The sequence below is a fragment of the Equus asinus genome, chromosome 17, assembly GCF_041296235.1.
Source record: "Equus asinus isolate D_3611 breed Donkey chromosome 17, EquAss-T2T_v2, whole genome shotgun sequence".
In the NCBI taxonomy this organism is placed as follows: domain Eukaryota; kingdom Metazoa; phylum Chordata; class Mammalia; order Perissodactyla; family Equidae; genus Equus; species Equus asinus.
This window is the reverse complement of record NC_091806.1, coordinates 6,465,340-6,489,825: the sequence shown is the minus strand read 5'-3', so window position 1 is coordinate 6,489,825 and position 24,486 is coordinate 6,465,340. Positions and strand designations below refer to the sequence as shown.

Sequence of the window (24,486 nt, the reverse complement as noted above, 5' to 3'; positions counted from 1 at the left end):
AATCAAGCTGAAGATGGTTAATTTTGCGTAATAATACTCTTGAATTTTTCAACCATATGGCTTAGATGCAGACAAGCTTTGCTACATTTTCTTTAGAATGATTTCATTGTCATGTTTAAAAAAGAAACACTTGTAATATAATCTCTATCAAAATCCAAAGCATAACACTGAGCTATAATTGACAAAGAAAACCTCAGAAAAGACTCCATGTTAAGCCTCAAATATTCAATGCCATCCCAATATTTTCCAAGTACAAAGAACGTTAATTTATATTTCTTCTTACAATTGAACCCCAACCTTTCAGTCACTCAGGCAAAGGCGAGATGAGATATGAAAAGTGGTGTATCAACTGTGATGGCTCTCTTTGCTTCTGTCTTTTGAACTCTGCAAGAAGATGAGGCAACAAAATTAATATAAATTTAAAAGTTTTTTATAGGTCATATATTTTAAGTGAGAAAAGAAATGAGGAACATCAGACATTACTTGGTTTCAGGGTTTTAAACAGTCAAGTTTCCTTTCAACAGCCTTGGATTCTGTGACACCAGCAGACAACTTGCAGCTGAGCCTGGGCGAGCTCAAACTTTCCTTAATTTTGTGCTGTATCCACCACCAGAATGGTCTATATCTCACAAGAATATATGGATTTGTGAGTTGATCCCTACTGGTAGAATCTTGACGTTCAGATCTTCTCCCACCATAGATGTCATCATGTGGTCTTCTTTTGTGGCTTTTGAAATTTAATTTTTGTTTCCTTTCTTTGCTCTTCTGTATTTAGGAAAGATAAACTTCATTTATTTTTAGTGAAAGGGAATAAGAATAAACATGCCTGAGATTTAACCCCACCTCTGCTATGCCATATCATCATGATATTACACACCTTAGTGAACTACTCTGATCTACAATTTCCTTTTTCGTTAAAAAAAAAAAAAAGGTAAAATTTCTATGTTGTGGTATTGGGAGGCTTAAATGAGAGCGTGTAGCAATGTACTTGTCAGAGTGCCTGCACATAGTAAGCAAACAAGAAGTTATTAGGACTACTCTTGTTGTATTTATCATATTTTATATTCACGTATATGCTATATTATAATGGAGATAAATAATCAAAAAAATGTAGCTTTACAATTCTATCTATCTCTCATCCCAATTTACTCTATCCCCAACCACATACACACACATCCCTCAATTGCAGTGTATTTGGAGAAGAGCAGTTTTCAACAAGTTAGGTGGGTAAAAATAGGTGTATGGTTACATCCTAAACCATTGCTGTTATTTTCTAATTCTTCCCCGTTTCCTATAGTAATAGAATGCAAACAATTCTAACCAACACTTGAACTCTGTACTGGTCCAATAGTGAACTTCTCATGTTTCTGTCCATGGGAACAAAAGAGAAATCAGAATTCCACACACATAGTTTCTTTTACCTATTAGTTTTGTGTGTTGGAAAATAGTATACAAGTAGAAATAACTGTGTGCCTGGGCAGGATGGGAGGGAGGATGAAGTGGAGAGTTACTTAGAATAATTGGAATATACTAGACCAATAGAAAATATAAGTAATTTTAATAAAATTGTTTCTTAAATAAAATTTCCAGTTATTCATCTTAAAACACCATAAGTAAGAGTGACAAAAGTCATAAACCCATGTCACCTTTAGTTTTTTACTCTCTTGGAATCATATGTCAAATTTCCAAGTAAATGCCTGTTTTCTTTTTTACTCAAAGTACTAAAATCCCCTTTAAATTTTATAATTGTCCAAAACATGGAGTTACCCTTCACTATTGCTTTTTAAGGAAAGTTCACAAAAAAAGAAGACAATAAATATAATTACAATTAATAACTTCTATTTGTCCAATTGGTTACCTATAACACTTCCAATATTAAAATTAGTACTTTATGATAAATGAAAAGTTTTTGCTAAAAGCCATATCATATCACTGGTCATCTTGTTTATGTTGGGGCCTGTGATAACAAAAAGAGCTTCAGTACACAAAGTATGTGCAATCAATACAATTAAAAAATATATATTTGGTGAATATTTTATGCAAGATACTGTTCTAGGACCTTGGAGTAAGGCAGAGAAAAATACAGGCAAGGTACCTTCTCTGATGGACTTATTCTCTAGAATATTACAAATTTTAAATCACATTAATTCGCACAACAGCCCCACGAAGTAGGTTGTTTTGTTTTGTTTGCCCATTTTAAAGACCAAAAAAACAGATCCACATACATTAAGCACTTTTCCCAACTAACAGATGTGGAGTTGGAGCTGTTTTTTATTCTAAAATTCATGCTATGTTCATTAAATTGTGGAAAGATAAGGGATTCTGTAGTCTGTGACAACTACTAGAGAATTTCCAGAGAAAATATAGCATATCTGACACTACCTTCTTCTCTGGCTACAGAGAGATTGCTCATGGCAAAGTGGTGTCTGTCAATCCTGAACCCATCTGAAGCCTCCAGCTCCTACAGAGTTAGATAATATGTTCCTGGGAGGACTCCGGTGTGCCAAAACACTACCTGTCACACTTGAGCTGTGAAGTCTACCTCAATAAAGAGGAGGAAAAGGTGTGAAAAACACCCTCTGGTCCTTTGTACCTGGTTACTTATCTTGAAACGGGAATAAGAAAATGATGAACACAAACATCCAGGAAACAGCGTTCATCTATGGCTTTCTGGGGGCCCCTAAGTAACTGCGTGAGTCACATCTCTGCTCTACTGCAAACCTATAACATCAGAAACCTCTTTCTTTGTAATCTAGTGGCCAGAAATAGTACAAACTTTTTTCCATCAGCCTCTCCCAAATTTTATTTTTAATGAAGGTAAATAGCTGTGGTTCATGTAAATACTATACAGACCTGTGGAGAAATTTTAGATGATATTCAGTATTTCTCCAGAGTCATTGCTATTTTAAAAATTACTTCCCAAATTGTTTCATCATGGGAATATTATCAAGAGAAGGTTTCCGAGGAATGAGGTTAGTGAGGGCGCACGAGCTGAGTGGTAGTTCTTATATCCGTTTCAGTTATGTTTTTGATCATACAGGTTGCTGCCTTGGGATTATTTCAGATTAAAATTTATTTAAAACTGCTGTCTGCCAGAAGTCAGTAGAATGTATTCAGCAGAACTTTAAATTTAAAATGCTTTTTAAAGTTCTTTTTAAACAGAGCTAGTGCAACTTAACTATTCCATGAAATGGTTTATAAAAGCCGAAGAAAGGGGAGGACCGACTTCTGTAGTCAATTAAATTTGATAAATACTCCGCATAGCTCACCTCATGGAGAGTCATGATGCATAAAACCATGTCAAATTCTCTGAACTGCCCTATAAGAATGGGATCTGATTAACTTTGTGTAGTTCAATGATTCCAAAACATATTTGACTATAGAAACTGTTTTTTACATCAAACTTAGTTACTCCCTTTATAACATGTTCTTTCGAGGCCTGGACTAAATTATGATGATAGAAAGAAGTCAAGCTAAGTTTCCAAATAGCCACACGTTCACATGGAAAATACAGTCAACAGTTAAGTTGCACTAGCTCTGTTTAAAAAGAATTTTAGAAAGCATTTTAAAAAGTATCAATTGCAGAAATGAGACATGAATGTGGTAGGGTTTAAGGATAGAAAATATAAAACAAGATTTTCATAGTTTGATGAATTATGCAGCAGTGCAACGTCCAACCTTAGGAAGGTATAAGTTGCGGAGTGTGTGTGAAGAATGGTGTTTAATTCTGCCTGAATTTTTAAAAGATGGTGTCAAATTCAAGTGCTCCTAGGGGAGGAGTAATCAGGATGGTGAATGATCTATAAATTTTGTTATATGATGAATGGACAAAGATCTAAGAATTCGAAACAATGACCTGGGAAGACTTGGTGCCACCATTTTGTTGTGTTCAAATTGACTGTAATAGCTTCATACTATCTCAGCTTTCCTTTTTCCCCCTAACCCGACCTCTACCTGGGAGCTAGAATGATTATTTTAAAATGTAAATTACATTGTGTCATCTCCCTATTGAAAATCATCCAGTAAAATCTACAGTCTTTATCATGGTCTCAAATCTTACTCGTCTGTCCCCCTGGTTGCCTCTAAATTCATTCGCTACACAACTCCAGCCCACACTGGTTTTCTTGTGAAGTCTCAAGCACATTCCCACCCCAGGGTCTTTGCTCTTGTGATACTCTTGCCTGGAATGCTCTTCCAATAGCTCTGCATGTGTCTCTCTACTTTATGTACTGAAACTTTGCTTCAGATGTTCCCTTCTAAGTGAGGACTTTGACTCCCCTCCACTTCCCACTCCCTTTCCCTACTCCACTTTTCTGCCAAGCACTTAGCATTAGCTGATATGATGCTACACATTTATTTACTTCTTCTCTTCATCTTAATTGAAGTAACGCGAAAGGCTGTAAGAGATAAGCCTTGCTATTTTAGCAGCATAATACAATAGTAGATAGTTTTCCTATTTGTACAAAGTCTGAAGGTTAGTGGCAGCAGGGAGATGGGACTGGGGGTCTGCTCCACACAGTCATTCAGAAACCAAGAGTGACATCTTTGATAGGTGGCTTTCTGGTTCATCCTACCTTCTCCAGCAGGCAATAGAAGAGAGAATGGGTGGTATGTGGGAAATATATGAGCCATAGGTGGAAATAGTACACAACATTTCCTTTTGCTAGCACAATGTAGCTAGCACAATCCTTTTGCTAGAACTCAGTCCTGTGGATAGACATCACTGTAAGGAAGATTAGGATATGTAGTTCAGCTGTCTGTCAAGAAGGAGGAGCAGAGGGGCTGGCCCCGTGGCTGAGTGGTTAAGTTCATGCGCTCCGATGCAGATGGCCCAGTGTTTCATTGGTTCAAATCCTGGGCATGGACGTGGCACTGCTCATCAAACCACGCTGATGTGGCGTCCCACATGCCACAACTAGAAGGACCCACAACGAAGAATATACAACTATGTACCGGGGGGCTTCGGGTAGAAAAAGGAAAAAAATAAAATCTTAAAAAAAAAATAGAAGGAAGAGTAGAGAGGTTTGGTGAATACCTACTTAGGTTCTGTCACAATTGCTCAAATTAGAAAGTACATTTCATGAGGCAGGGATTTTTTTTTGATATGTATTATATCCTCATGCCTAGGACAATGCCTGGCACATAGGAGATGCTCAATGAAAAATAAATAAATAAATATGAAAACCTAAGGCTCATATAATGCTTAATATGTGTCAGGCACTGGTCAGAGTGCTTGACATTTAACACCCTACAGAATGATCCTATACGGTAGGTGCTATTATTGTCACATTTTAAAGAGGAAGTTAATGAGGCACAGAGATGATGGAAAGTTTCCTGAGGTCATAGAGCTAGTAAAAGCCACAGTAGAGATTAAATTCAGTTTCTCTGGATCAAGAACTCATGTTCTTAACTGCTTCACACAGTGCCACTCTAGGTATATATAGATCGAGTAACTACATGGTAAGAAATTTCAAAAGTTTAGCAAGTCCACTCTTTGTTAGATGGACACCCTTGTAAAAGGTAACTTCTTCCTGGGGACCGGCCCTGTGGCATAGTTGTTGGGTTTGGCGTGCTCCACTTTGGAGGCCTGGGTTTGGATCCTAGGCGCAGACCTACACCACTCATCATTCATGCTGCAGTGGTGACCCACATATAAAATGGAGGAAGATTGGCATAGATGTTAGCTCAGGGCTAATCTTCCTCAAGAAAAAAAAAAGAGGAAGATTGGCAACACATGTTACCTCAGGGCCAATCTTCCTCAGCAAAAAAAATAGTGAGTTCGTCCTTGCTGTGAGTGTATTATCAGTGGCAGGGTGACATTGTATAAAGAGAGTGAAAAAAAGATTCCTTCTGGGTGGTCATCTGAACTAGGCACATCCAACAATTATTCTAACTACAATTCTAAAATTTCCTGCTTTCCCATTCTGGTCACACCATATGTTTTTCATGCTGTAGCAAAGTAAATACAATTAGAATCTATTCCATTTTTATTAAAAGGCTTAATTCTTTATTTGCTTTTGCTTTGGCTATTTCACTGGGAATGATGCTTAAAAAGCCCTTTAATAAGAAAGTTCACCTCTATCTTACATCCCAATAAGAGAAGACTTCTGTGTAGGGTTTATAGACTGAAGGAGAAATGTGAAGCCTAAATTCTACCTCAGAAATCTATTTTTGTGATATGCCTTTAAACGTCATCCACAAAAACCCACTTCCTTCTTGATCTAATATAAATGCACGTAAAGTAAACCTTCTTCCAACACAGATACAGGTCACGTCCTAATTTCTGTGTTCACGAGAATAGTTTTTGCATGTCAAAGATTGCGATACAGGAAACAAGAACAATTATGAGACAACGTAATGTATAAAGATTTTCAGATCAGAAAGGCCCTGGATTTTTTATTTGTATATTTTTAAAATAGTATAAAACATGCTATTTTTGAGTGAACAATGCATAGTTGCCTAGTTGCTTTAAAAGTTTTGAGTACATAGGATTCTATGGATCAACCATATACTGGTTATCTAACAATTCTCAAAGAATATTGACAATGAGCAGGTACATGATTTCAGTGGTTTCCAGGGACCAACTCACTGTTACCCTGGCTGTTGCTGCCGATGGTTTTGTCGCTGTTATAGTTGTTAGTTTTCTCTCATAATTTTGCTAGGGATATAGGATTTAGAAGGACTTTGGATCATTGAATTATATGTTACTAATATTGAGCCTTTTGAAAGTTTTGAGTCTGAAAAGGGATCTAATTCTTTCAAAATTGGGGAGAGAGAAAAAGTACTCTCACTGGTAGCTCCAAAGGGTTGTCATAGCCGAGATATAATCTCATTTAGAGAAGGGTCATGATAGTGAAGAGTGAGCCAGAGTAAATGCTTCCAGATTACATTCTCCTGAATTATAGCTGGTGATCTGTAGCTGAGAAGACATGGAACTGAAAAAAAAAAAAAAAGGAAAGGAAGGAATGATGGGAGGGAAGAAGGAAGGAAGCGAGGGAGAAAAAGAAATAAAGTAAAAATTTGGGATAGATTCTCCCAATTCTATTGACGCTCTATTATACTTCACTCTCTGCTAACTGGCTAGCTTGCTTATTTTTGTATTTATATACATATGTCTGTACATATGCATATATGTATGTATATATTTATCTGGTGACTTCGGTACTCCACTTAATGCTTTTTTCACTAATATGCTTATAATTGCTGGATTCTTGCTCATAACCACAAAACAATTATGAGTGTACACTCCCAATGAAATAGCATGTAGATAGCAAAATAAAATGTAATTACCTTCCTCCCCTACTCATATTTGGTGTTGTATTACTGTGACGTACTGATATAAACTGCTTTTAAAAGGTTTTATTATGTTCTCAACTTGTTTTCCTAAACTCCAGCCTACTGTCCTTATGGATAATAGGACCCAGTGGTATGCTTTTCTTGATAGTGTCTTCTGAAACTATCATTAAAGTTTCAGTGAAATGTTTCAACTGTGTCTTTGGTAATAAGCAAATGTTCCCAGTAGGTACAAACATAATATTTAGTCTTATCCCAAAATTTTTTAAATCATGATATGTGCCACTCAACATAAAATAGAACAGGGTCCCCAGTGTATTTTTCTCTGTGCATCCTAAAACAGAGCAAGCACAAATACCAGGTTATGTGTTTCCATCTTGAGCACCAAACCTGCAGTAATTACATCAGCTAAGCAAGTTTTTTTATTGGCTTATTTCATAATTAAATAATATGAATGGATACACAATGATGATTCATCAGAATAATTTTATCTACCTCCTAAAAACAAATGAACCTAAGGAGTAAGGATTGCCTTATATATTGTCTATTTTAGCCAGAGGAGGAGGCCGAAAACGAGTTGTTTTAAAGATCGGATATTTTTGGTGGTCTTCACTCTTTTTATCAATTTGCATGTTAATATCTAGCAGTCCTCACTTATTTGGATTCCTTTAGACACTAGCATGGGTCGTTAGTCCACTTATTCAGTCACGTATTAATCCATTAATTTATTCAATAACTATTCATGAGTGATAAACATGATGTTTGATTTTAAATAACCTACAGTTTCTTAGAGAAAGAAAAATGTAAACAAATGCTAAGTATAAGGTCTCATAATTGACTTAGTGGAGATATTTGTGTATGGTATAAAGAGAACAAAGGAGAAAGGACATTCAGTTTTGCCCAGCAGATTAAAGAAAGTGATGGTGGTGCTAAGATGTGCAAAACAACTAGAGAATTGTCACATGAAGAGAGCAGAACGCTCCAGTCCATGAACAATCATGTGAGAGACAATGATGTATTCAAGGAATTAGACAGGCTTCAATTTTGTTAGACTGTAAAGTAAAAGTGACAAGATATTGGGATTTGAGACCCAGGAAAGGAAGGGCGTTAAAAAAAGAATCAGACACCTTAATTCACACACAAGAGTTGATGATGAAAAGACATAAAACTGCTTGCTGTGGGTTGAATTGTGTTTCTCGAAAACGTATGTTAAGTCTTCACCCCTGAGAGCTGTTTGTGATCTCATTTGGAGATGGGATCTTTGCAGATGGAATAAAGTTAAGATGAAGTCATACTGGATTAAGGTGGGCCCTAAATCCAATGACTGGCGTCTTTATAAAGAGAGGGAAATTGAGAGATACAAAGAGATACACCTGAGGGAAGAAGGTTGCAGGAAGAGGGAGGGAGAAATTGGAGTTACGCTGCCACAAGCCGAGGAACATCTAGAATCAGCAAAAAGTAGAAGAGAGAAGGAAAGATTCCCCCATAGAACTTCAGAGGGAGCAGGGCCTGCCCATGTCATTTTCCTCCCGGTTAAATTTGAATTTCAGACAAACAGTCATATATTTGAGGCATACTTATACTAAACAATTATTCACTGTTTATGTAAAATTCAATTTTATTTTTTTCCTGCTTTATTGAGATATAATTTTCATAGAATATTGTGTAAGTTTAAAGTGTACTACATGATGATTTGGTACATTTACATATTACAAATGATTACCAAAATAAAGTTAGTTAATACATCCATCACATCACAATTACATTTTTTTTTTTTTTGGTGAGAACATGTAAGATCTACTCTGTTAGAAACTTTCAAGCATATGATACAGTATGTTAACTATAGTCACTATGCTGTACATTAGATTCTCAGGACTTACTCATCTTAAAACTGGAAGTTTGTACTCTGTGACCAACATCTCCCCATTTTCCCCACCCCTAGACCCTGGCAACCACCATCCTTACTCTGTTTCTAAGAGGTTTTTTTTAGATTTCCCATATAAGTCAGATCATGTAGTATTTATCTTTCTCTGCCAGACTTACTTCACTTAGGATAATGCCCTAAAGTTCCACCCATCTCATCGTAAATGGCGGGATTTCCTTCTTTCTCATTGCTGAATATTATTCCATTGTATATATATGTATATCCATTTTCTTTATCCATTTATCCATCAAGAAGTTGTTTCCACTTCTTGGATATTGTGAATAATACTACAGTGAATGTAATGAACATGGCGATGCAGAATCTCTTGGGATCCTGATTTCCTTTCCTTCAGATATTTACCCAGTAGTGGGCTAGTTCTATTTTCACTTTTCGAAGAAGCTCTATACTGCTTTCCATGGTGGCTGTACCAATTTACATTCCCACCAACAGTGCACAAGTGTTCCCTTTTCTCCACATCCTTGACAGCACTTGTTATCTCCTGTCTTTTTGATAATAGCCGTTCTAATAGTTATAAGATGATACTTCATTGTGGTTTCAATTTGCATTCCCTGATGATTGGTGATATTCAGCATCTTTTCATGTACCTGTTGGCCGTTTATATGTCTTCATTGGAAAAATGTCTATTCAGTTTCTTTACCCGTTTTTTAACTGGGTTATTATTATTATTATTATTATTTGCTATTGAATTGTGTGAGTTACTTATATATTTTAGATATTAACTCATTACCTGATATATGGTTTGCAAATATTTTCTCCCATTCCATAGATTGCCTCTTTATTCTGTTGACTGTTTCTTTTGCTGTACAGAAGCTTTTTATGTTGATTAGTCCCATGTGATTATTTTTGCTTTGTTTGCTTTTGTTTTTGGTGTCATATTCAGAAAAACATTGCCAAGACCCTTGTCAAGGAATTTTGCCCTATGCGTTCTTCTAGGAGTTTTATGGTTTTACTTCTTCTATTTAAGTTTTCAATCCATTTTAAGTTAACTTTTGTGAGTGGTGTAAAATAGGAGTCTAACTTCACTCTTTTGCATGTGCTTGTCCAGTTTTTCCAACACCATTTATTGGAAAGATTGTCTTTTCCCCATTCAGTATTCAAAGTTCCCTTGCCAAATATTAGCTGATTGTATATGCAGAGGTTTATTTCTGAGCTCTCTATTCTGTTCCATTGGTCTATGTATCTGTTTTCATACCAGTACAATACGGTTTTGTATAAATCACATCATCCGCAAACAGATAATTTTACTTTTTTCTTTCCAATTTGGGTGACTTTTATTCATTTTACTTTCCTAATTGCTCTGCTAGGACTTCTAGTCTTATGTTGAATAAGAGTGGGGAGAGTGAGATTTTAGCTTTTCACTGTTGAGTATGATGTTAGCTATGGGTTTCTCACATATGGACTTTATTATGTTGAGGTAGGTTCCTTTTATTCCCAATCTGTTGAGAACTATTATAATGAAAATACATTGAATTTTGTCAAACACTTTTTCTTCATATATTGCAAAAATCATATGATTTTTATCCTCATTCTATTAATGTGGCGTATCACATGTATTGATTTGTATATCTTGAACCATCCTTGCATCCCAGGGATAAATTCCACTTGATCATGGTGTACGATCTTTCTGTGTAATGCTGAATTCGATTTGCTGGAATTTGTTGAAAATTTTTTCAAACATTTTCATCAGGGATATTAGCCTGTAATTTTCTTTTCTTGTGGTGTCCTTATCTCGCTTTGGTATCAGGGTAATGCTGGCCACACAAAATGAGACTGGATGTGTTTCCTTCTCTTTAGCTTCTTTTGAACAAAAATTTGAGAAGGATGGCAATAATTCTTCTCGAGATGTTTGGTAGAATTCCCAGTGAAGGCATTTGGTCCTGAGCTTTTCTGTTTGGGAGAGTTTTGATTACTGCTTCAATCTCCTTAATCATTATTGGTATGCTCGGATCTTCTAATTCTCCACGATTCAGTCTTGGTAGGTTGCACGTTGCCAGGAATTTATCCATTTTTTCTAGGCTATCCAATTTGTTGGCGTATAATTGTTCACCGTAGCCTCTTATAATCCTTTGTATTTCTATGGTGTCAGTTATAGTGTCTCCCATCAAGTCCCTAGGCGGACTGGCCTGATCTCTGACAATGCCTGGAGGTTCTAGAGCCAAGCATGGGGTCCAGGATCTCCAGCACCAGATGAGAGTGTCTCTTGCTGGGAGACTGGCTCACTGTGGCTGTGATGAAGCTGGATCTGCATATGGAGCACTTTTTATATCTCCAGAGGTGCAGATGGGAAGTTCTGTTGCCTGGGCCCTGTGCCAGTTGTCCAGCTTGCACGATTGCAGCTGGATGAGGGCTGATGCCTAGTATAATGCTCTTTCAGGATCTCTAGGGGCACAGAGGGGAGTTTCTCCTGCAGTTCCCTATGCCAGAAAGAATGTTCATGGTCTCTGGCTGGGACGGATTGAAGCCCGATAACAGGGCCCTTACAGAATCTACAATCTGACTAAATTTGGTAGGCTCATCTCCAGGGGCTCCCAGACTGTGGCCAAGATGGAGTGAAGCTGGTTCACAGGCTGCTTCAGGATCTACAACCAACAGTGAGTTCTGTATGTCTATTACCTGATGCATGAGTGGGCATTACTCCTCCCAGCTCTCTTGGTATATGGTGCTGGTGACAGACCCAAAACTAAACACAGCTATAGCTGCGTTCACAGGAGTCTAGAACTGTGTATTTTTCTGGGACCAGGACTACGGGCAGTGATTCAGCTGCCTGGTTGCCAGCCTGACGGGCTCTCCTCAGTCTTAGACTTCACGGAGGTTTCATAATATCCTACCTGGGTTCCAAAGCTCCCATGAAGCCATTTTTGTCTGTAAACGGGTGCCAAATCATTGTTGTTGACAGGGGAATATGTGCAGAGAACATCTTATTTGGTCATTTTGCTGATGTCACTCCCCACATCTTGATTTTGAATTTCCGGCCTCCAGAACTGCGGAAAAATACATTTCTGTTGTTTCAAGCCACCCCATTTGTGTTACTTTGTTTGTGTCAGTCCTAAGAAACTAACACGTTGCTAAAGTGTATTCAATTTTTAAAGGCCACGTATGCAGAGAAAGCTTGATTAGAAAAACTGCTTCTCCAGTGTTAATTTATATTTTATCCTTGGGCCATTGCTACTAATCCCATCTCAAACTCTACCACATAAGCAACTGCAATTCACGTATGTTCATAATTCAACTGCCTCTTCTTCATTAGGTTAATACCAAATGGGCATAACACATTAGATTCAGGGAATGACACCATACCAAGTAAGAAAGTAACTACCAAATGGCTCTGCAGCCTATATTGAATACTCAAATGACAATAAACTCACTACCTTGCAAGGCCATCTATTCCACCCTTGGATAGTTTTGACGGCTTGGACACTTTTTTTTACATTGAGCTGAAATTGAGTTTCTTGTCATTACCACTTTCAGTTCTTGTTCTATGCCTAGAGGCACACCAAACAGTTTTAATTGCACTTTCCCAGAACAACCCAGGAACACCGATTCCCAGCCAACATGCTCCAAGTCTGTTTTCTGTGGACTCCACACTTTCATATCCTTTGAGCTTGGGTCATATGACACGGTTTCAGTTCACAGCATCCTTCCAGTTGCTCCCCTCATCTTGTTTACATTAACCGTGTGCAATGGCATTTCAGCTCCATGTCTTTTTGCTGCTAGTCAACAGTGCTGGGCTCTGTTCTCCGGTGACATCGCTGCATGGCTAGCTTGCCCAAGTAAAACAAGGTTTAATTAAATCTTAATGTTGCACCCGGCTCTTACAGAACTGTTATTTTCACTTCCTGGTGCTATTAGCAGAATACATTATGAGATCATGTGGAGGACAGAATCAGCCCCGCTCACAAAGAGAAGGATTTTGTCATTTTCTCACTGTCTCCTTCCACTCAGCTTAGTTTTGGCTCATCTCAGAGGTCTCAATTTTCTCCTGCAGACAAATAGACATATTTGTGGCAGTGCTTGCTCTTTTTGAGTTACAAAGGTATCATCAAGAAAATCTTAAAATTCGTTGATATCTAAATGAAAGGAAGGAATGCTTAGTGCATAAAGTTTTGGGGGTTCCCCCCACATCCTGCTATTACCCGGTTACCTCTCTCACCTTCATGAATGGTTTTTTCAAGCACTCCAAAAACTAAATAGACCATAAAATATTCTGTATTTGAACTGGTATCATTTTTCTCCTGTTTTTATTTTATGATAGAAATAATCATTGTGGTTATTACTCTCTTGGAAAAAATAAATAAACTGAAAAATGATACCACCAAGAATCCTTGAGATTACTAATTTTTCCAACCTGGTCATAAATCCTCAGGAAATGTCCTTTACCTCAATTGTTAAATGTTGGTCCAACAAGAGTTATTTCCATAGCTGACTATTATTGCCTGCCTTAGAGAAGTACAAGAGAAAATATGATTACATGGTTTGATATATGCATGCAACTTGTCAACTACTTGAGTTGTCTCCAATAGCTAAAGGCAAATATGAAAAAAAATCAGAACATGTGGACTGACTGTTCTGTATCATCGAACTGAAGATGATGTGAATTTATTCTTTCTGGCAATTCACCTCTTACTTTCTTAACATTTTTCTACAGATAATAATAACGATTTGTTCTGTTTATTTTGTGATAAAAACCCAAGCGCCTAGACGACTTCCTGGACACCAGGCTGCTGATTCCCACGTTAAACAAGAATAGTTTAAAGTGGCTACATACTATTAACTCCACTTTATATAAAAATACTGTGGCTCAGAACCTTGCGAGTTGTCTTTTCAAAACTACACCAGCTGTGGAAATGTAAAATATCAAGTCTGGGTGTAAATGTCCTCATTTTTGTTCTTCCTATTACAACTAAATTCTTTTAAAATGTATGTGAAAATATTTCAGTTTGGGTAATCTGTCTACAAACATAGCCAGTGTCTATATTACATGCCTCTTAACATGTGTAAGGATCATAAAATTATTTTTATATAATGGTTGATCCCATTCTTTAAAAAAAGAATCTCAAGTACACTCACAATTAGAAATTGAAGGTATGAAAGGAGAATAAAATCTGATGTTCTGAAAGATGTAAAGCTTTCATAGAGAAAACATAAACACAATCAACTTTAGAGGCTAGCCCAGTGGCATAGTGGCTAAGTTTGTGAGCTCCGCTTCTGCAGCCCAGGGTTCATGAGTTTGGATCCTGGACATGGACCTACACACTGCTCAGCATGCCATGCTGTGGCAGTGTCCCACATACAAAATAGAAGAAGATTGGCACAGGTATCAGCTCTGTGGCAATCTTCCTTGAGCAAAAAGAGGAGGACTGGCACAGATGTTAGCTCAGGGCCAAACTTCCTCACACACAAAAACAATCGACTTTATTATTTGTTTTATCTTTAGTTTTTGCAATAGTCCGAGAGTCAGTATAGAGTGTAGTGAAAGCAGTTTTTGGAACTGCACTTGAGGTATTTTCTGTTAGTCTTTAATAGACTAAATAGGAGATGACTAGGCAAAAGAGGAGTTATTTAAGACTCTTCTCTAATACCTGGTCCAGTGTGTCACTAATTTATAGTAAATGTTGATTAGGTGAATTGTTGGCAGATTGACAGATGGATTGACTAACTGACTAAATCAATGACTATGAAAACATATTCACATATTGAGCTAAGGGCCAAGAATTATTGTGAAATTCCATAGCTTTTGATAAATATTATCATCTGAATGATGGCATATAAAGATAGAAGCCCTCTTCTTGGTCATTCATTGTCTTCAAGGGAACAGTAAGGCTCAATGAACTTGAAATAAATCTGAAAAACTGAGAATTCCCATTTGGATCTTCTGATTTATGCATGGAAGAGTGGCCTCCCTATATGAACAAGGCACTTTACATGACCCCAAAGGGCTTGTTGCCCTGCGTAGATAGTCTCTGTTGACAAGCCCACAGTGGGAATCAGCAGCTTCCTGCATGGATCTGTGGGGAAGTCAACAGAAGGCTTGTAACATTTCTCCTTCTGCCTTTGCTAGAAGCATGCTTTTATAGTAAGTCTGAACCTCAGGCCTCCAACACAAACCTTCTCTAGCAGCTGCATTAAGCATTGATTCTCCAACAACTCAAGTCTTTCCTTGTTATATTTTTCACTTCCAATCCACAAGCAAATCCTATTGGGATTTTTTCCCAAAATATATATCAAAGCCCTTCCACATTTGTAACATCCATTTCTATCACTCAGTCTGAGTCTTCATCACTCTTGCCTGGATTTCTGCAATATTCCTCAACTTTTCTCCCTGCACTCAATCTTACCCTTACAATTCTTTTTCTACACATTGGTTAATATCATCTTTAAAAAATGCAAAACAGATCAGATCAGTAGCACTGTCTTCTTATATCTTGGAGGATTCCTATTATACTGAGAATTAAATCCAAAAGTGTTATCAGGAGCTACAAATCCCCACATTCTTTGGTTCTTGTCTACTTCTCCAATTTCAATTTCGCACCGTATCTTTCTTATGACACTCAAGATGCAACACTTCCTTGTTGGCTCCTTAGACACATTAAGTGTTTCAAATTGAACCACACTGCTTTGGTCATGCACAACACGTAGGCACTGGAATCTTTTTGGTAGATAATAATTGTCAAAGAGGCCTGATGTCAGTAAGGGTTAGCAACATCCTCAGTACTATGTGATGGTAAAACAGAGTTACTGACCTAATTTTGCCAAACACACAGATGTTTATTAGACACACATGTTTGCATTAGTGAGTAGGTATAAAATAATTTCAACAACAACCTGTTCTTAAAGTGCAACAAAATTACGTCTTTTTGTTCTTTTAGCTGCTCTGAATGTCACCTTTCAGCAGAGAACATTCCAGAAGCAGAATTAGTATACCCTTAAAGTTAGATCAGCCAGTGAAATGTTCTTCTAACTCATGGCTGGATCCATTCATACAATAAGAGAACCGTTCATACAATAAGCCTCGGATGTCTTCCCTAATGTGAGCTTCATACCCCCACTAGAGTCTTAAACTGCACTAATGTGAATGTGAGGACTGTTTCAAACATATGTAGGTAAATCCACATATCATGAATACCTTTAATTTCACCAATAAAGGCCCATTTCTTTTATTTATAGTACTAAGTATCAAGATACTTTTTGTGAAAAAATATCAGTTTACTAGTTTCTAATATGAACTGTGATCATTAGCTTATCAGCTGGTGTTGATCAAGAGATGAAAAAAAAGTTTTGGTAGCTATCTCCGGAGTGTCACTTTTCCTATGTAATCCTAACAGATGACCTCTGGGATTATTGATTCTCGATTGGGACAAGTGACCTCTTTCTTCCTAGAGTCAAAGCTTAAGCAGTTGGAACTTACATAATATCATACTATCCACACTGAAGTAGTATCAGTAAGTTGAGAACATTTTAACATTATTTCAGGAATTTTGCACTTGTGGCTGCCTCTGTCTAGGAAATGATGCAAACACCCTTCCTAAATTTCTTCATATGTCAGGCTCTTTCTCATTTCTTCAGGCTGAAGCTGAAATTTCACCCTTTTGAAGAGGTATTCCTTGACCAAGCTATCTAAAGGATGGTAATAATAAGCATAGAGTAATAATAGTAACCACAACTATTATAATAGCCAATAATTTTGAGCATTTCTATGTGTCAAGTACTAGGCTAATCACTGTACATTTATTAACTCATTTAATCTCCACAACAAGCCTAGGAAGTGGAATATTTATCTTCATTTTACAGATGAGGAAATTGAGCCACAGGATCTTGCCCACATAACATAATGGGGAGGTGGCAGAGCTGGGATTTGAAGTAGTGAGTCGTGGTCCAGAGTCTTTACAGTTCCCCCTCTTTACAGTAAAGGCAGTGCTGATTGATCTCATCCTAACTGGTATCACATCACCCTGTTTATGTCTCAATACTTTTTACCAGAATCTGTAAATATTTTTATTTACTTAATTGTTCTTTCTCATTTATGACACAAATGTAAATTTCTTAGAAGCAGGCACCATGCCTTCTTGTTCATCACTCCATCACAGGATTTAATGCTTTTCCTGGCACATAGTTGGTGCCCAAATATACTTTTGCAAATATGAATAAAGGTGGTAGAACACAGGCAGAGCGTTGCTAATTCTATCACACTCTTTAACTCACATCACTCTACTGTCAAAATAAAAGCCATGAGGACTAGAATTTCTGAGTCTCTCTGACATTCTATGCCACCTGTGTCTTGCATCTGGTATCACATGAACCCCATAAGGGATTTCCTAGGGCCTATTTTGACTTCTGACAATGTTAAAGAGAAAGAGCTATTTACTTTCTCTCTACTCTCCACAATATTGCCAGAGTGATATTTCTTAAATCAAAAATATCCCTTAAACACATCAGAGTCCTAGGTAAGGTAATAAGAGAAGAAAAAGGAAATTGAAGGTATACAGATTGGGAAGGAAGAAATGAAACTTTCTTTGTTCACTGATGATGTGATCATCTTTGTAGAAAATTTAAAAGAATCAACAACAACAAAACTCCGGGAACTAATAAGTGATTTAGCAAGATTACAGGATACAAGGTTAATATACAAAAGTCAATCTCTTTCCCATAAAATAGCAATGAACAAGTGGAATTTGAAACAAATAACATATTACTATTTATAACAGCACCACAAAAAATGGAATACTTAGATATAAATCTAATAAAATTAGTATAAGTCTATATGAAGAAAACTACAAAACTCTGGTAAAAGGTATTAAAAAAGAACTAAATAAATGGAGAGATATTCCATATTCATGGACAGGAAGAGTTAATATTGTCAAAATGTCAGTTCTTCCCAATTTAATCTGTAGATTCAATGTAATTCCAATAAAAATTCCAGCAAGTTATTTTGCGGATAGTGACAACTGATGCTAAAGTTTATTTGGAGAGGCAAAAGATTCAGAAGAGCCAATATGATATTCAAGGAGAAAAACAAAGTCAGAGAAGTGACATTACTAGTCTTCAAGAGTTACTATAAAGCTACAGTAATCAAGACTGTGTGGTACTGGTGAAAGAAGAGACAAATAGATCGCTGTAACAGAGGAGAAATCCCAGAAATAGACCCTCGTAAATATAGTCAGCTTGTCTTTGACAAAGGAGCAAAGGGAATATGATGGAGCAAATATAGTCTTTTCAACAGATGAGGTTGGAACAACTGTACATCCATATGAAAAGTTGATCCAGGGCCCGCCCAGTGGCGCGGTGGTTAAATGTGTATGTTCCGCTTTGGTTGCCCGGAGTTCGCTGGTTCATATCCTGGGTGTGGACAGGGCACCACTTGGTAAGCCATGCTGTGGTAGGCGTCGAGCATATAAAGTAGAAGAAGAGGGGCACAGATGTTAGCTCAGGGCCAGTCTTCCTCAGCAGAAAGAGGAGGATTGGCAGCAGATGTTAGCTCAGGGCTAATCTTCCTCAAAAAAACCAAAAGTTGCTCCACATAATTTGTCCTCAGGGAAATACAAATTAAAACAACAGTGAGATACCACAACATACCTATTAGAATGACCAAAGTTGAAAACACTGATACCAAATGCTGACAAGGATATGGAATGACAGGAACTTTCACTTGTTGCTGGTGAGAATGCAAAATGATTCAGCCACTTTGGGAGACAGTTTGGCGGTTTCTTACAAAACTAAACATACTCTTATCATACAATCCAGAAGTTGTGCTCTTCAGTATTTACCCAAAGGAGCTGAAAACTTACGTCCACGCAAAAACCTGAACACAGATGTTTATAGAAGCTTTATTTAAAATTGCCCAAACTTGGAAGCAACAAAGATGCCCTTCAGTAGGTGAATAGATAAATAAATTGTCATACATTAAGACAATGGAATATTATTTATCACTAAAAAGAAACGAGCTACCAAGCCATGAAAAGACATGAAGGAAACTTACATGCAGATTGCTAAGTGAGAGAAGCCAATCTGACAAGTCTACATAATGTATGATCCCAACTGTATGACATTCTGGAAAAGATAAAACTATGGAGACAGTAAAAAGGCTAGTGGTTGCCAGGGGTTAAGAGTGAGGGAGGGATGAATAGGTAAAATGCAGGGGAGTTTTAGGGCTGTGTAACTATTCTGTATGATGCTACAATGGGAGATATATGTCATGATACATTTGTGAAAACTCATAGACTGTGCAACACCAGGAGCAAACCCTAATGTATACTATGAACTTTGGGTGATAGTGATGTGTCACTGTAGCTCCATTAGGTGTAACAAATGTATCACTGTGGTGTGAGATGTCCATAGTAGAGGAAATTATGTACGTGTGGGGATACAATGTACATGGGAACTCTCTGTACTCTCTGCTCTATTTTTCTGTAAACTTGAAACTTATCTATAAAACAAGGTTTCTTAAAACAAACAAAAATATATTAGAAACTCTGCATCTGCCTCATTTGAAGGATAGTGTCCAAACTCCTTAAAATGGCAAGTGAAATCTCTCATAAACTTGTCCCTGACTAGCCACGTATGTCAATTTGTTACACACACGCTTGCATGCATTCATGTCTACATACCCACATACCTTTGCCCTACCTCTTACATTCTAATCATTCAGAATTTCTTGTTCATTGAAGCAAAGGTGTCAGGCTCTGTTGCAGACTCTTTCTGAATGGTGAGATTTTCTGCTCTTCTTTGATTAACTAATGCCTACTTGTCTTTCAAACCTTATCTCTTTGGAAGGTTATTCTTGATTCTCCTCTAATCTTTAAGGTGCCTCTGATTGCCCTAGTACATAACTTCTTTTATCATAAAACATGTCACGTTATTCTATAGATGTTTGTAGATGTGTCTGTATCCTTCAATGGACTGTGAGTTCCTTGAGGTACAATCTGTGTTGTTTTATTACCGTTCTCCTTGAGAGTAGGTCCTCTAGAGATATCTGTTGGATAAGATTCATGGGAAAAGAAGGATATAAGTTCTGATCCTAGAGCATTCTCTGGCCTGACACCTATCTATGGCAAACTGCTCCTGAGGGAAGGTGTGTGCAGTTGCTGGAAGCATTTTACATCTTTAGTGGATAGGGCCAACTTCACTCCCTGGTGATGTCAATATGGCACATTTCACCAGCCTGAAAATCCTCTGGCACTAAAGACACATCAAGTCTGGAAGCTTTTTATGAGACTGAGAAGGTGAGTCAATAGATTCTGTTCCAAGTTGGCAAGAAGGACGTAGTCCTAAACATCTAAATCTCTGTAATTCACATTGAGCTTCTCATTAATTTAAATGTTAATGTAAATTTAAAATGTGTTGTATTGATTTGGAACTATTTTGTATGAATATTTCATAACTGAGCTCTCTAACAGCAGAATCCAAATGGACATCCTTTCACATCAATTTATGATTAAGAAAAAAGTGAAACTTTCTCTTTTTGTCTCTCTCTTTTTTTGTCGCGTAAAACCATTTGTTTTGTTACAAGGTCCAGCTGTGAGAAACTGAGAACTTCTGCCTTCGAATGCAATTGATTTGGACAGTCCTAAGAAAAAAGATCAATTTCTGAATCTATTCTTTCAGAATATTACATATGTAATTTCAAGTACATCTAGAGATTAGTGTCTTTTCCCGTTTCATTGATGAGAAAACTGAAGTCTCCATGAGCATGCTGTTGATTTGTCTTATTTTTTTAGTTCTTTATCCAGAACCTCCTTTCACTGGGATTTATATTTCCTTTAAAAGGAAAACACAGTTTTCAAAGGATATCTCATTAAGTTAGGCTCACATAAAAGAAATTATGGTGATGATGATAATGATGATGAGGAAGATACCTGGAAATTTTTACTTACTCTGTACCGGACCTTGACACAAAGTCTTTTAGAAAAAGTTCTCCCTTAATCCTCAAAGCAGAGGGAGCTGCTCTCATTACCCTGTTTTACGGATTAGGAAACTGTCCCGTGGGGAGATTAAGCCACTTTCCTAAAGTTCCACAACCAGAAAGTGATGTTGCTGGTCCTAGGACCCAGGTTGGTCTGACACCAAGGTCTTTTTCATAATCACTATGCTTTCTGGATCTTAAACCACACAGTGTGACTGACATTTGCAAGACTAGAGTAGTGAATTTCTTTTTTAAGAGATGCATATAAATGTACAATTGAAGATTCAGTGCTACTATTGAGAAGCCGGATGGGTGGATGAAATCCAGAAACCTGGTTTCTAGTTTGTGAGCACCTTGTATCTTATTTCCTTTACCTGCACACTGTGAAATTTGAGCTAGTGGATTAGTGAGGCCTCTTCCAGCCCCACATTCTGTGAATCTTGTATAATGATATGATTCACTTTTTTCTGATCAACAAACCCTCTGCCCAGTTCTTCTCACCACAATGACCCATCACAGTGCTTCTTCACACCCAATGCCTTTGCCCCTGCAGGCAGCCCCAGCCAACTCAGTTCTCTGTACTTAGATGCCTGCAAAGTAAGCATCTTGCTATCAACATATTTCTTTGAAACATGCTAAATACCAGGCAGAAAACTCAGGCTAGAAGATAGAAAAAGCAGTATTTTGTTCTCCTGAATGTAGACAATAAATACAAAAGTTACACTCCTGGAGAGAAATCAGACAAGATCTTCATATATCAAAAGATGATACTAACCAATGCATTCAGTCTCAGATAGATACAGGCCTGAGATAGCCTATTGAAATTGAATATTTACTGGCCTATGGGTAGCCAACAAGCTGTGTAGTACCAGGATATATAGCATAGTAAGAAATATAGGCTCTGGATCACACAGACCTGCTAAATCTGCCACTTATTATCTCTTTCTGGGCAACTGACTTGTGCCCCAGTTTCTTCACCTACAAAATGAGAATCATAATTCAAAATTTTCATAGGGTAGTTATGAAGCTTAAGCTGTGAAATAATGTAGAGAGTTTATCCCAGGGTAAGAAATATAGTACAGGCTTAAACTAGCCTCCAATATTCTAATAGCAACAAAAAATTGCATGTGTTAGTTTTGAAATTATCCTTATGAGTAATAATTTCAGCTATCATTCAATTCTCAATTTTAGGAATTGCTATTGTTTTTGCAAGACAATGACACATGCAACTTCAATTAGATATGAATATTTCACCCAGAAATATTTTTTTCCTATGGAAGATACCAGAAAAAAAAGTCAGGGTATAATGCCAAGTTCTGTAAGCTATCCTACAACTTGCCCAGTTCCTTCAGAATTCCAGCTTCTTCTCCTCAACAGCAGAATAGTGGAAAGATAGATAGCTGAACTACTGTTCATCAGGTCCCAAAGGATTATAAATCCTGTGAGTTAAAAATCAAATTCTACTAAATTCCATGAGATACACAATCGATTTTTTCAAATCAATAGGTGAACCTGAAATTAATTGCTTACACTCACCTTAGTGTCATTTACCTACAAGTAACTAATTGCCCAATAGAGACAGAAGCCAGTAATTGGGTACAGAGAAGACATTTATGAAAATTCAGGCTTTATCTAAACATGAGACTTTTGCTTCTACAAAATGTTTTTGGTCGTTCTACCTACATCAAACCACATCCATAGAAGGAAAAATATCACAGAATTTAAAAAATAGAAGGAGCATTAGAGGGAATTTTATACAAAGCCCTTAATTTTACATGGTTTGGAGCAGCGAGGTTCGGAGACTTGGCCAAAATTGCCTGGCTAATTATAGTAAGGTTATGAATTGAATCCAGTTCTGATCCTCAATCCAAAGTCTGTATTTACTTATTTTCTTGTTATTATATGAAACTGAGAAATCCGTAAATTACAGTGTATATTTTCCAGATTTTTATGTCCGTTTGACTATGAGGATTGAAATAAACTGATAATTATCTGTATTGTTTTGAGCTCATGACAGAAAGATGAGATCAGAGCAAGAAGTCTCTCAAATGTATGTACAAAAAGCTACTCATAGATAAAAACTTGCCCAAGAAAATATCTATGACACATTTCAATAATACAATGCAATGAATATTGGGGAAAAAGAGGAAAGACTACAAAATCTAGAGACAGATAGACTAAAGCATATATATATGCTCATGTCTACATCTATCTATCTATCTATATTAGAAAGACGAATATTGCATCGTTTTGAATTGCTAAATTCTATTGGAGGAATGTGGCGGACAGAAATGTCTAACTCTAAATTTGTTCACATTTGTATAGTATGATGTAAAAATATGATATTTCTGTTGTCTTACTCCAGGTGGAAAAGAAGCATCATCTGCAGAAATCCAGAGCACTTCTTTTAACTTCTTTGGGTTTTCTCAGGAAGATCAGGACCTGTCGGAGAAATTTTGATCAGGTAAGTTCCAAGTACCACTAATCTGTTCCCTAGGGGCTTCCATTCTAGCTGCCCAAATTTAGAACAAAGTGAGGTTTAATAAGTCAAAAGAATAGATAAATGGAGAGCCAGATACCACTTTTATGAATGATGTAGCTAATGCCTGAGAATGTTGTTTCAATGTGCAGCAAAAAAATTGCCTTCCTGACGTTTAACTCCAGCGATATATAGACTTACCCCTCCAGTCCAGGAACTGCTGGCAACTGCAAGCTCCTCCCATATGGCAGCCTGCCCTGCAAATTCCCATTGTGGAGCAGAGGGCTCCAATGCATCTGCAAGCAGCCTGCTCCAAAGATGAAGGTGAAGAGAATGGGTTAAACTTTGGCAAAGTCTCACTCCCAAGTTCACCTATCAAATAAACAACTCTAACTCAAGGAGAGGAGAGAACAAAGGCAATAGGAAGAGGCCAGGAGAGCTGATATTATGGAGTTTCCTTAAATAGGAAAAAATTAGAAATAGAGAATAAGTATTCTTTCCCAATACCACTGAAGAACAGAGTGACCTGCCAACAAGAAGCATTCTTTGGAGGTTGCTTAAGTATTTTCTTAACCTCATAGCACACTAGGAGAGGTCCTGCTGGGTGATGAAGGCAGCCCCAGCACTGTGATTTCTCCTGCTTTAAGAAGCAGGCTAGATTCTAGGCAGGACTTTTGCCAGCTGCCAATTAGAATTCATATATTTTCAGAATCACAATGGTCATTTTGTCTGTATTATCATAGAGCAGATGACTGTATGGTAGCCTGCTGACATTTATAGTTTTATCTGTTTTTCAACATCCCCATTAGATATAGTAATTTTTCATTTTTCAGGCATATAGGTAAAGTATTCTGTAAAGAGCACGTGGGGGGA

The 24,486-nt window shown here is 37.2% G+C and overlaps 1 protein-coding gene and 1 long non-coding RNA gene across 12 annotated transcripts in view; one reads left to right on the top strand and one right to left on the bottom strand.

Annotated features, from left to right (window-relative positions):
* Positions 1-24,486, top strand: part of LRRC4C (leucine rich repeat containing 4C) — a 1,166,212-nt gene that overhangs the window by 951,389 nt on the left and 190,337 nt on the right. For all 11 annotated transcript variants that reach the window (XM_070487551.1, XM_044750116.2, XM_044750115.2 and 8 more), the window contains one exon: positions 23,500-23,598. The gene's annotated coding sequence lies outside the window, so the exon portion shown is untranslated. The remainder of the gene's footprint in view (positions 1-23,499; positions 23,599-24,486) is intronic.
* Positions 630-23,951, bottom strand: LOC139040741 (uncharacterized). Its single transcript, XR_011495046.1, has 3 exons — positions 23,815-23,951; positions 23,495-23,576; positions 630-765 (listed from the first exon to the last, which is right to left on the bottom strand). It is a non-coding gene; the product is annotated as an uncharacterized lncRNA (long non-coding RNA).